This window comes from Sminthopsis crassicaudata, chromosome 1, assembly GCF_048593235.1.
Source record: "Sminthopsis crassicaudata isolate SCR6 chromosome 1, ASM4859323v1, whole genome shotgun sequence".
Taxonomy (NCBI): Eukaryota; Metazoa; Chordata; class Mammalia; order Dasyuromorphia; family Dasyuridae; genus Sminthopsis; species Sminthopsis crassicaudata.
The window spans coordinates 363951448-363965391 of NC_133617.1; positions in this window are offsets into that span (position 1 = coordinate 363951448).

Genomic DNA, 13944 nt, shown 5'->3' on the forward strand with positions numbered 1-13944 from the left:
TCTGGAGAAGTTATCCAGAGTGGATAAAGAGATCAAATCATTGAGAAATAAAATTAGTGAATTAGAAAAGGCAAATAACTCCAAGGAAAACAGGATTAGTGAGCTGGAAAAAGAAAACAGCTCTCTAAAAAATGAAATTGGATGAAATGGAAAAAAAAAATCCATAGAAGAAAAACTCACTTAAAAAGTCAATTGGACAATTACAAAAAGATATAAAAAAAGTCATTGAAAATTAGACTCGAACAAGTAGAAATGAATGACTCAAGGAGAAACCAAGAAATAGTTAAGTAAAACCAGAAAAACAAAACAATTGAAAAGAATGTCAAGTACCTTATTGGAAAGAAAACAGACCTGGAAAACAGATCCAGGAGAGACAATTTGAGAATAATCGGACTCCCTAAAAAAATGTGAGGAAAAAAAGAGCTTGGACACTATTTTCCAGGAAATTATCAAAGAGAAATGCCAGACGTTTTGGAAACAGAGGGTAAAACAGACATTGAAAAAAAATTAATCGATCACCTACTGAAAGGGACACTAAAACCAAAATGCCAAGAAATATAGTGGACAAGTTTAAGAACCATCAGACAAAGGAAAAAATATTGGAAGCTGCTAGAAAAAAGCAATTCAGATATGGAGGAGCCACAATAAGGATAACCCAGGATCTAGCAGTGTCCACATTAAAAGAACAAAGGGCCTCCGAAAGGCGAAGGAACTTGGTATGCAGCCAAGAATAACTTACCCAGCAAAAATGAGCATTGTTTTTCCAGGGAAGAATATGGACATTTAACAAAATAAATGAGTTCCATCTATTCTTGATGAAAAAAACAGAACTACACAAAATGTTGGATCTTCAAATACAGAACTCAAGAGATTTCTAAAAAGGTAAAAAGAAATCTTGAGAACTATATTTCTGCCATAATGATATGTAAAGAACACATGTAGAATTTGTCCTAGAAACTAGATGTGGAAAGGAAATTATATCATAAAAAAAGGGTAAAGTGTGGTAATACATCTCATGAAGAGATAAAGGTAACCTATTATATCTGAGAGAAAGAAAGGAGGGAGATGAACATAGTGTGTATCAATAAACATATTCGATTTATGGTGAAACTCATTCCACTTCATTGAAAAGTGAGAGGGAAGGAGTAACCTAAGGGGACAGGAATACAGAAATTGTAAGGAAAAAGGGTTAAAATAGGAAGAGGAACCTTAAGGTGGGGGAGGGATACTAAAAAGGGAGGACTGTGAAAAGCAAGGGGTGTTCACAAATTTAATACTGGTTAGGGGGGTAAGAGGGAAGGAAAGGAGAAAATCATAAGCAGGGGTTAACAGGATGGCAAGCAATATAGAATTAGTCCTTCTAACCATAAATGTGAATGGGGCAAACTCCTTCATAAAGAGGAAGCAGTTAGTAGACTGGATTAAAAGCCAGAATCTTACTATATGTTGTTTATAGGAAACACACCTAAAACAGGGTGATACATCCAAAATAAAAGTAAAAGGGTGGAGCAGAATCTACTAGGCTTCAGGTGAAGCCAAAAAAGCAGGGGTAGCCATGCTCATCTCAGATCAAGCAAAAACAAAAATTGATCTAATTAAAAGAGATAAGGAAGGGTATTATATCCTGCTAAAGGGTAGCATCAATAATGAAGCAGTAGCAATATTAAACATATACACACCAAGTTGTGCAGCATCTAAATTCTTAAAAGAGAAATTAAGAGAGCTGCAAAAAAGAAATAGACAGCAAAACTATAATAGTGGGAGATCTCAACCTTGCACTCTCATAATTAGATAAATAAAACCATAAAATAAATAAGAAAGAAGTCAAAGAGGTAAATAGAATTCTAGAAAAGATAGATCTTTGGCAAAAGCTAAATGGAGACAGAAAGGAGTACACTTTCTTCTCAGCAGTTGATAGAATCTATATAAAAATTGATCATATACTAGGACATAAAACCCTCAAAATCAAATGCAGTAAGACAGAAAATAGTAAATGCATCCTTTTCAGACCACAATGCAACGAAAATTACATTTTATAAAAATCCAGGGGAAAATAGGCCAAAAAATAATTGGAAACTAAATAATCTTATAATAAAGAATCATTGGGTAAAACAGCAAATCATAGACATAATTAATAACTTCACCCAAGAAAATGACAATAATGAGACATCATACCAAAATGTGTGGGATACAGTCAAAGCAGTAATAAGGGGAAGTTTTATATCTCTAGAGGCCTACTTGCATAGAATAGAGAAAGAGAGGGTCACCGAACTGGGCTTACAACTAAAAATTCGAGGAAAGGAACAAATTAAAAACCCCCAGACAAACACAAAACATGGAATTCAAAAAATAAAAGGTAAGATTAATAAAATTGAAAGTAAAAAAAAAAAAAAAAAAAAAAAAAAAAAAACTATTGAATTAATAAAACTAAGAGTTGGTTCTATGAAAAAATCAACAAAATAGACAAACCCTTAGTAAATCTGATTAAAAAAAGGAAAGAGGAAAAGCAAATTGTTAGTCTTAAAAACTAAAAGAGAGAACTCACCACTAATGTAGAGGAAATTAGAACAATAGTTAGGAGCTACTTTGATCAACATTATGCCAATAAATTTGATAACTTAAATAAAATGGAAGAATATCTTCAAAAATATAGCTTGCCCAGATTAACCGAGGAAGAAGTAAATAGTCTAAATAGTCCCATTTCAGAAAAAGAAATAGAACAAGCTATTAACGAACTCCCTAGGAAAAAAGCCCCAGGAGCAGATGGATTTACATGTAAATTCTACCAAACATTTACAGAACAACTAACTCCAATGCTATATAAACTATTTGAAAAAATAGGGATTGAAGGAGTCCTACAAAATTCCTTTTATGACACAGACATGGTCCTGATACCTAAATCAGATAGGCTGAAAACAGTTAAAGAATATTATAGACCAATTTCACTAATGAATATTGATGACAAAATCTGAAATAAAATATTAGCAAAAAGACTACAGAAAATCATCCCCAGGATAATACACTATGACCAAGTGGGATTAATACCACAAATGCAGGGCTGGTTCAATATTAGGAAAACTATTACCATAATCAACTATATCAATAGCCAAATTAATAAAAACCATATGATCATCTCAATAGATGCAGAAAAACCATTTGATAAAATCCAACATCCATTCCTCCTAAAAACACTTGAGAGTATAGGAATAAATGGACTATTCCTTAAAATAATAAGGAGCATATATTGAAAACCATCAGTAAACATCATATGTAATGGTGATAAACTGGAACCTTTCCCAGTAAGATCAGTAGTGAAACAAGGTTGCCCACTATCACCATTACTATTCAATATTGTACTAGAAACGCTAGCCTTGGCAATAGGAGCCGAAAAAAAGATTCAAGGAATTAGAGTAGATAATGAGGAAATCAAACTATCACTCTTCACTGATGACATGATGGTATACTTAGAGAACCCCAAAACTCTGCTAAAAAGTTATTAGAAATAATTCAGAACTTTAGGAAAGTTGCAGGATACAAAATAAATTCACATAAATCCTCAGCATTTTTATATATTACCAACACAATCCAACAACAAGAGATGCAAAGAGAAATTCCATTCAAAATATCAATCAATAATATAAAATATTTGGGAATATATCTACCAAAGGAAAGTCATGAATTATATGATCAAAATTACAAAACACTTGTCACAAAAATAAAGTCAGATTTAAATAATTGGAAAGACATTAAGTGCTGTTAGATAGGCCAAGAGAATATAATTAAGATGACAATACTCCCTAAACTAATCTATTTATTTACTGCTATACCAATCAGACACCCAAGAAACTATTTTAATGACCTAGAAAAAATAACAACAGAATTCATATGGAAGAACATACGGTCGAGAATTTCAAGGGAAGTAATGAAAAAAAAAATCAAATGAAGCTGGTCTAGCTGCACCTGATCTAGAACTATATTATAAAGTAGCAGTCACCAAAACTATTTGGTATTGGTTAAGAAATAGACTAGTTGATGAGTGAAGAGGTTGGGTTCACAAGGCAAGATAGTAAATAAAAAATAGCAATCTAGTGTTTCACAAACCCAAAGATCCCAACTTTTGGGATAAGAATTCATTATTTGACAAAAACTGCTGGGAAAACTGGAAATTAGTATGGCAGATACTAGGCATGGACCCACATTTAACACCACATACTAAGATTAGATCAAAATGGGTCCAAGATTTAGGCATAAAGAATGAAATCATAAATACATTGGCGGAACATGGGATGGTTTCCCTCTCAGAATTGTGGAGGAGGAAGGAATTTGTGTCCAAAGTAGAACTAGAGATCTTTATTAATCACAAAATAGAAAAATTTGATTACATCAAATTAAAAAGCTTTTGCACAAACAAAACTAATGCAAACAAGATTAGAAGGGAAGTAACAAATTGGGAAAACATTTTTACAGTTAAAGGTTCTGATAAAAGTTTCATCTCCAAAATATACAGAGAATTGACTTTAATTTATAAGAAATCAAACTATTCTCCAATTGATAAATGGTCAAAGGATATGAAAAGACAATTTTCAGATGATGAAATTGAAACTATTTCCACTCATATGAAAGAGTGTTCCCAATCACTATTGATCAGAGAAACGCAAATTAAGACAACTCTGAGATACCACTACACACCTGTCAGATTGGCTAAGATGACAGGAACAAATAATGATGAATGTCGGAGGGGATGTGGAAAAACTGGGACACTGATGCATTGTTGGTGGAGTTGTGAAAAAATCCAACCATTTTGGAGAGCAATCTGGAATTATGCCCCAAAATTATCAAACTGTGCATACCCTTTGATCCAGCAGTGCTACTACTGGGCTTATATCCCAAAGAAATACTAAAGAATGGAAAGGGACCTGTATGTGCCAAAATGTTTGTGACAGGCCTTTTTGTAGTGGCTAGAAACTGGAAAATGAACAGATGCCTATCAGTTGGAGAATGTTTGGGAAATTTTGGTATATGAATGTTATGGAATATTATTGTTCTGTAAGAAATGACCAACAGGATGAATACAGAGAGGCTTGGAGAGACTTACATCAACTGATGCTGAGTGAAATGAGCAGAACTAGGAGATCATTATACACTTCAACAATGATACTGTATGAGGATGTATTCTGATGGAAGTGGATATCTTCAACATAGAGAAGAGCTAATCCAATTCCAATTGATCAGTGATGGACAAAATCAGTTACACCCAGAAAAGGAACACTGGGAAATGAGTGTAAACTGTTAGCATTTTTGGTTTTTCTCCCCAGATTATTTTTATCTTCCGAATACAATTCTTCCTTTGCAACAACAACAACAACAACAACAACAAAATTCAGTTCTGCACATATATATTATACCCAGGATATACTATAAAATATTTAATATGTATGGGAATGCCTGCCATCTAGGGGCAGGGATGGAGGGAAGGAGGGGAAAAATGCAGAACATAAGGGAGTACAAGGGATATTGTTGTAAAAATAATTACCTATGCATATGTACTGTGAGAAAAAAAAAAGTTATAATTAACAAAATTAATTTAAAAAAAAAAGAAAATAGCCTTCTGTTTCTGTTCAAGGAATATGTTTAGAGAGTATTGTCAATATTATGAAAAGCTAAGGATTGATTATAATTTTGGAGGAGATCACTGAACTTTTAAAAACTGTGCAGTTCATATGTCCTTGTTTTTCTATGGAAAAATATTTGGATCTAGAAAAATGGAAAATAGTAGGAGAGGAATTTTGTTAATACTACCACAAAAATGGGCCTGACTCAATTTCCAAAGACACACTTAATGCATACAATTTAATTCAACTGGTTTTAGGAAATTATATAAATTACAGAATAAGGAAAAAGAAGAGGGAGCAAGAGGGGGAGGTGTTAACTAAATTGGAAGAAAAGGAGGAAGACTCAGATAAGAATTCATAGCAGGAAAGTTAGGTCATTTTCAATCCCCTGAGTTACCTCCCTCAATTAAACCTTCATGGGTGGAGGGAGAAGGAGGAGGGGAAGAGGCAGAAACACAAACAGAATCTCCTGTGAAGCAGCCTATGACAAGATTAGAAAAAGCATTGTTTAAGGCTATGAGAGAAGGACAAAATATAAGTGATTTTATAGATGTATACCCTGTGATTGAAGAGCTTGACTCTTCAGGTCAAAAAAGGAGTAGATACACTCCTTTTGATTTGGATAAAATTAAGGATTTGAAATCCCTAAATGCACTCTTTATGGGGCTACAACCTCTTATGTTAAAATGTTACTAGATAATTTGTCTTATGAAATTTGTCTTATAAGAATATGTCTTATGATTGATAACCCATAGCAAGGACTCGTTTTGAACCTGGACAAAACTTGTTGTGGCTTTCGGAGTATCATGAATTATGTAGGATTCAAGTCAGATGCAATAGGGAAACAGGAGTTAACACACAATTCACTTTTGACCAACTAGTAGGTGAAGGTCAGTATTAAGAGAATTCAGAACAGATTGATTATCCCATAACAGTGTATGAGCAAATTTCTAAGGTTTCAATAAAAGCTTGGGGTTCCCTCCCCAGACAGAAAGATAGAGGGGAAGCTTTCGCAAAAATAGAGGAAGGTCCAAATGAACCTTTTTGTGAATTTTGTGGGACATCTGCAAACTGCTGTCACCAAAACTATTGCAGAGAATACAGCTACAGAAATAATGACCAGACATCTGGCTATGGAAAATGCCAATAAGGTTTGCAAAATAATTATATGGGAACTACACAAAAATGCTTCTTTAGAGGAGATCATAAGATGCTCTGCTACAGTGGGCACAAATGCTTATTATACCCAAACTATGATGAACATGGAAAGACAGGATCACTCCTGGCAAGGAACTTCTAGAGAAACTTATCAATGCTTTCAACGTGGAAAAGTTGGACGTCTTGGAGCTCAGTGTAGATGTGGAGATAGAGTGAGAAGACAGGCTAAGAGAAGACCTAAAACTCTATGTCCAAAACGCCACTGGGCCTCAGAATGTAGACTGACTCAGAGAAATGAGAGGCAGGGCGCAGCTCCAAGATATCAATTAAAAGATAGGTGGGGCATGATGGCAGTTGAGGTTACACCCAAAGAGCCTTTAGAAGGTCAGGACTCTGATGTGATCAACCAGCAGAAAAGCAATCAGCAGAAATGGATTAATCTTGGGGAGAATACAGGCCTTTTAAACAAACAGGACAGTGTCCAGTGCAAAAAGCTCCAATGTAATTGCCAGATGATGGGAAGAGATTTAGAAAGTGCTAAATAGAAGGAAATTAGATAGGTTAACTGCCTGGGTGACAGTGTTGGTTTGCATTTTTAAAGACAGAGAAGGAAACAGACAGAAAAGGAAACATATGGAGAAGGAAACAGATGGGTGGCAACAAGCACCTAAAGAGAGACAAAAAAGAGAAAAATCTAGAAGCAAAGAAGACCTAAAAACCAAATCTTCAGAAATCATTGGATTCCCTAAAACAAGATAAGACCCTTAAAGGACTTGAAAACCAGCAGGGATATCAGTTGATTTAACGGAGTTCCCTCATTGGTCCACACATTAGATTCACACCTTCAAGAGAGCATTTTTTAAAAAATTCTTCCATTGTATTTTTTTTTATTAATTTTATAATTATAACATTTTGACAGTATATATGCATGAGTAATTTTTTTTATAACAATATCCCTTGAATTCATTTTTTTCCAAATTTTCCTCTCCCTCTCTCTACTCCCTCCCCTAGATGACGGGCAATCCTATACATATTAAATGTGTTACAGTATAACCTAGATACAATATATGTGTGTAAATCCAATTTTCTTGGTATAAGTAACCTGGGTAGATAGACAGTAGTGATAACAGTTTACATTCAATTCTCAGTGTTCCTTCTATTGGTGTAGCTGTTTCTTTACATCATTGATCAAATGGATGTGAGGTGGATCTTCTTTATGTTGAAGATATCCACGTCTATCAGAATATATCTTCATACTGTATTGTTGTTGAAGTGTAAAGTGATCTTCTGGTTCTGCTCATTTCACTTAGCATCATTTCATGTAAGTCTCTCCAAACCTTTCTATAATCATCCTGCTGGTCATTTCTTACAAAGGAATAATATTCCATAACCTTCATATACCATAATTTACCCAACCATTCTCCAACTGATGGACATCCATTCATTTTCCAGTTTCTAGCCACTACAAAAAGAGCTGCTACAAACATTTTGGCAGTTGTGAAAGAATCCAACCATTCTGGAGAGTAATTTGGAACTATGCCCAAAAAGGTATCAAACTGTGCATACCCTTTGATCCAGTAATGTTACTTTTGGGCTTATATCCCAATGAATACTAAAGAGGGGAAAGGGACCTGTATGTGCCAAAATGTTTGTGGCAGCTCTTTTTGTAGTGGCTAGAAACTGTAAAATGAGTGGATGTCCATCAATTAAAGAGTGGTTGGGTAAATTATGGTATATGAATGTTATGGAATATTATTGCTCTATAAGAAATGACTAGCAGGATGAATACAGAGAGGTTTGGAGAGACTTACATGAACTAATTCTGAGTGAAATGAGCAGAACCAGGAGAATACTGTGCATTTCAACATCAACACTGTATGAAGATATATTGTGATTGAAGTGGATATCTTCGACATAAAGAAAATCCAATTCACTTCCAGTTGATCAATGATGGACAGAAACAGGTACACCCTGAGAAGGAACACTGGGAATTGAATGTAAACTGTTTGCACTACTGTCTTTCTACACAGGTTACTTATACCTTCGGAATCCAATTCTTACCATGCAACAAGAAAATTGGATTTACACACATATATTGTATCTAGGTTAAAGTATAACACTTTTAATATGAATGGGATTGCCTGTCATCTAGGACAGGAGGGAGTAGTGGGAAGGAGGGGAAAATTTGGAAAAATGAACATAAGGGATAATGTTGTAAAAAAAATTACTCATGCATATATACTGTCAAAAATTATAATTATAAGATTAATTTAAAAAAGAAAGTTTCCTTTTTTTGAACTCGCCTTAATTTCTGGATTGAGGAGACTTTTCCACTGAAACAGGATTAGAGGCTTTTCCACTGAAATCAGGATTTTGTCTACTTCATGCTGGGCACAAAAATGTGATGTTTCTCTAAAATTTAATTGTTCTTTGTAAGCAGGTTTCTTGGGGAGCTTCTGGAGGCAACCTTCATTTCAGTTCTGAGTAATCACTCCAAATGCAGCCAGGATTTAAAAATCCAAATCCTTTATTGTCTTTTCCAAAATCTTCTCTCCTTAACTTGGGGCTCAGCTAGTTTTCAGGAGGCCTTCTGGAACTTGGTTTCAGTGTTCTCCACTGGACAGCCTGCTACCACTTCTATGTCTTTATTATGCCCAGTTGCCATCTCTAGCCTGTGAATCTCCTGAGGTGAATCCTCACTTGTGAATTTCCAGAATTGAATCCTGGTTGAGGCTGCTACCTTATATATGCTCTCTTAAACTTGTGAATCTTGCAGAACTCTAGTAAGCACTAAGTACATAATCATTGACTCTATGAATTGCAGTGACATAGCACATTATAAGAATTCCAATAGAAATTGTTTTGTAATTTTGCTCATATAATTCCTGACTTTCTTTTGCTAGATAAATTTACAAATATTTTATGCTACCAACAGTTATTTAGAATAGAATTTCTTTTTGTGTCTCTTACTTCTGGATTTTGTTTGTGGTATATAAAAATGCTGAGGTTTTATGCAGTTTTATTTTGTATCCTGCAACTTTGCTAAAGTTGTGAATTATTTCTTTTTTTAATTATTATAGCTTTTTATTTACAAGATATATGCATGGGTAATTATTCAGCACTGACAATTGCAAAACTTTTTGTTCCAACTTTTCCCCTCCTTCGCCATCTCTTCCCCAGATGGCAGGTTGACCAATACATGTTAAATATGTTAAAGTATAAGTTAAATACAATATGAGTTTACATGTTCAAACATATTATTTTGCTGTACAAAAAGAATCAGACTTTGAAATAGTGTAAAATTAACCTGTGGAGGAAATCAAAAATGCAGGTCAAAACTAGAGGGATTGGGAATTCTATGTATTGGTTCATAGCCATTTTCCAGAGTTCTTTCACTGGGTATAGCTGGTTCAGTTCATTACAGCTATATTGGATCTGATTTGGTTCATCTCATTATTGAAGAGAGCCACATCCATCAGAACTGATCATCAAGTAGTATTGATGTTGAAACATATAATGATCTTTGGGAGGGAGTAAAGGGAGGGAGGGGATAATTTGGAAAAATGAACACAAGGGATAATTTTATAAAAAAAATTACTCATGCATATATAATGTCAAAAAATTATAAATAAAATTTAAAAAATAACCTAGATAAAAAAAAAAATATATATATATATATATATATATATATATATATATATATATATATATGTGTGTGTGTGTGTGTGTGTGTGTGTGTGTGTGTGTGTGTGTGTGTGTGTAAATACCATTTTTTTGTTGCACATTAAGTATTAGATTCCGAAGGTATAAGTAACCTGGGTAGATAGACAGTAATGCTGACAATTTACATTCACTTCCCAGTGTTCCATCTTTGGGTGTAGTTGTTTCTGTCCATCATTGATCAACTGGAAGTCACTTGGATCTGCTTTATGTTGAAGATATCCACTTCCATCAGAATATATCTTCATACAGTATTCTTGTTGAAGTGTACAGCGATCTTCTGGTTCTGCTCATTTCACTCAGCATCAGTTGATTTAAGTCTCTTCAAGCCTTTCTGTATTCCTCCTGCTGGTCATTTCTTACGGAGCATTAATATTCCATAACCTCCATATGCCATAATTTACCCAACCATTCTCCAATTGATGGATATGCATTCATCTTCCAGTTTCTAGCCACTACAAAAAGAGCTGCCACAAACATTTTGGCACATACAAGTTCCTTTCCGCTCTTTAGTATTTCTTTGGGATATAAGCCCAATAGCAGCACTGCTGGATCAAAGGGTATGCACAGTTTGATAACTTTTTGTGCATAGTTCCAAATTGCTCTCCAGAATGGCTGGATTCTTTCACAATTCCACCAACAATGTATTAGTGTCCCAGTTTTCCCACATCCCCTCCAACATTCATCATTATTTGTTCCTGTCATCTTAGCCAATCTGACAGGTGTGTAATGGTATCTCAGAGTTGTCTTAATTTGCATTTCTCTGATCAGTAGTGATTTGGGACACTCTTTCATATGAGTGGATATAGTTTCAATTTCATCATCTGAGAATTGTCTGTTCATATCCTTTGACCATTTATCAAATGGAGAATGGTTTGATTTCTTATAAATTAAAGACAATTCTCTATATATTTTAGAAATGAGACCTTTATCAGAACCTTTTTAACTTTAAAAATATATTCCCAATTTGTTATTTCCCTTCTAATCTTGTTTGCATTAGTATTGTTTGTACAGAAACTTTTTAGTTTAATGTAATCAAAATCTTCTATTTTGTGATCAATAATGATCTCTAGTTCTCCTCTGGTCATAAATTCCTTCCTCCTCCACAAGTCTGAGAGGTAGATTATCCTCTGTTCCTCTAATCTATTTATTATCTCCCTCTTTATGCCTAAATCATGGACCCCATTTTGATCTTATCTTGGTATATGGTATTAAGTGTGGATCCATATCTAATTTCTGCCATACTAATTTCCAGTTTTCCCAACAGTTTTTTCCAAATAATAAATTTTTATCCCTAACGTTGGTATCTTTGGGTATGTCAAAGACTAGATTGCTATAGATGTACCCTTTTTTGTCCTTTGTATCTAATCTGTTCCACTGATCAACTGGTCTATTTCTTAGCCAGTACCAAATGGTTTTGGTGACTGCTGCTATATAATATAGCTTTAGATCAGGTACACTTAGACCACCTTCCTCTGACTTTTTTTTCATTAGTTCCCTTGCAATTCTCGACCTTTTATTCTTCCATATGAATTTTGTTGTTATTTATTCTAGGTCATTAAAATAGTTTCTTGGGAGTCTGATTGGTATAGCGCTAAATAAATAGATTAATTTGGGGAGTATTGTCATCTTAATTATATTCGCTCGCCCTATCCAAGAGCACTGAATCTCTTTCCAATTATTTAAATCTGACTTTATTTTTGTGGCAAGTGTTTCAATATTTTTCTCATATAATTCCTGACTATTCTTTGGTAGATGGATTCCTAAATATTTTATACTCTCAACATTTGTTTGGAATCGAATTTCTCTTTGTATCTCTTGCTGTTACATTTTGTTGGTGATATATAAAAATGCTGAGGATTTATGTGGATTTATTTTGTATCCTGCCACTTTGCTATAATTCTGAATTATTTCTAATAGCTTTTTAGCAGAGACTTTGGGGTTCTCTAAGTATACCATCATTTCATCTGCAAAGAGTGATAGTTTGATTTCCACATTTCCTACTCTAATTCCTTGAATCTCTTTCTCGGCTCTTATTGCCGAGGCTAGCATTTCTAGTACTATATTGAATAGTAATGGCGATAGTGGGCAACCTTGTTTCACTCTTGATCTTACTGGGAAAGTTTCCAGTTTATTTCTGTTGCATATTATGCTTAATGATGGTCGTAAATATATGCTCCTGATTATTCTAAGGAATAGTCCATTTATTCCTATACTCTCAAGCGTTTTTAGTAGGAATGAATGTTGGATTTCATCAAATGCTTTTTCTGCATCTATTGAGATGATGATATGTTTTTTATTAATTTGATTATTAATATGGTCAATTATACTAATAGTTTTCCTAATATTAAACCAGCCCTGAATTCCTGGTATAAATCCAACTTGATCATAGTGTATTATCCTGGGGATGATTTTCTGAAGTCTTTTTGCTATTATCTTATTTAACATTTTACCATTAATATTCATTAAGGAAATTGGTCTATAATTTTCTTTCTCAGTTTGCGATCTACCTGGTTTAGGTATCAATACCATGTCTGTGTCATAAAAGGAGTTTGGTAGGACTCCTTCATCCCCTATTTTTTTCAAATAGTTTATATAGCATTGGGGCTAATTGTTCTTTAAAGGTTTGTTAGAATTCACATGTAAATCCATCTGGTCCTGGGGATTTTTTCCTGGGGAGTTGATTAATAGCTTGTTCTATTTCTTTTTCTGAAATGGGACTATTTAAGCAATTTATCTCCTCCTTTGTTAATCTAGGAAGCCTATATTTTTGGAGGAAATCATCCATTTCACTTAAGTTATCAAATTTATTGGCATAAAGTTGGGCAAAGTAACTCCTTATTAGTTCTCTAATATCCTCTTCATTGGTGGAAAGATCCCCCTTTTCATTTGTAATACTAACAATTTGATTTTCTTCTTTCCTTTTTCTGATCAGATTTACCAAAGGTTTATCTATTTTATTGGCTTTTTCATAAAACCAACTCTTGGTTTTATTTATTAATTCAATAGTTTTTTTACTTTCAATATTATTGATTTCTCCTTTTAATTTTTGTATTTCAAGTTTGATTTTTGGTTGGGGGTTTTTAATTTGATCTTTTTCTAGCTTTTTAAGTTGCAGGCCCAATTCATTAATCTTCTCTTTTTCTATTTTGTTCAAATAAGCCTCTAAAGATATAAAATTTTCCCTTATTACCGCTTTAGCTGCATCCCACAGATTTTGGTATGATGTCTCATCCTTGTCATTATCTTGGCTGAAATTGTTTCTATAATTTGCGGTTTCACCCAGTTATTCTTTAAGATGAGATTATTTAGTTTCCAATTATTTTTTGGTCTATTTACTCCTAACTTCTTACTGAATGTAGCTTTTATTGCATTGTGATCTGAGAAGAAGGCATTTATTATTTCTGCCTTCCTACATTTAATTTTGAGATCTTTATGTCCTAATATATGGTCA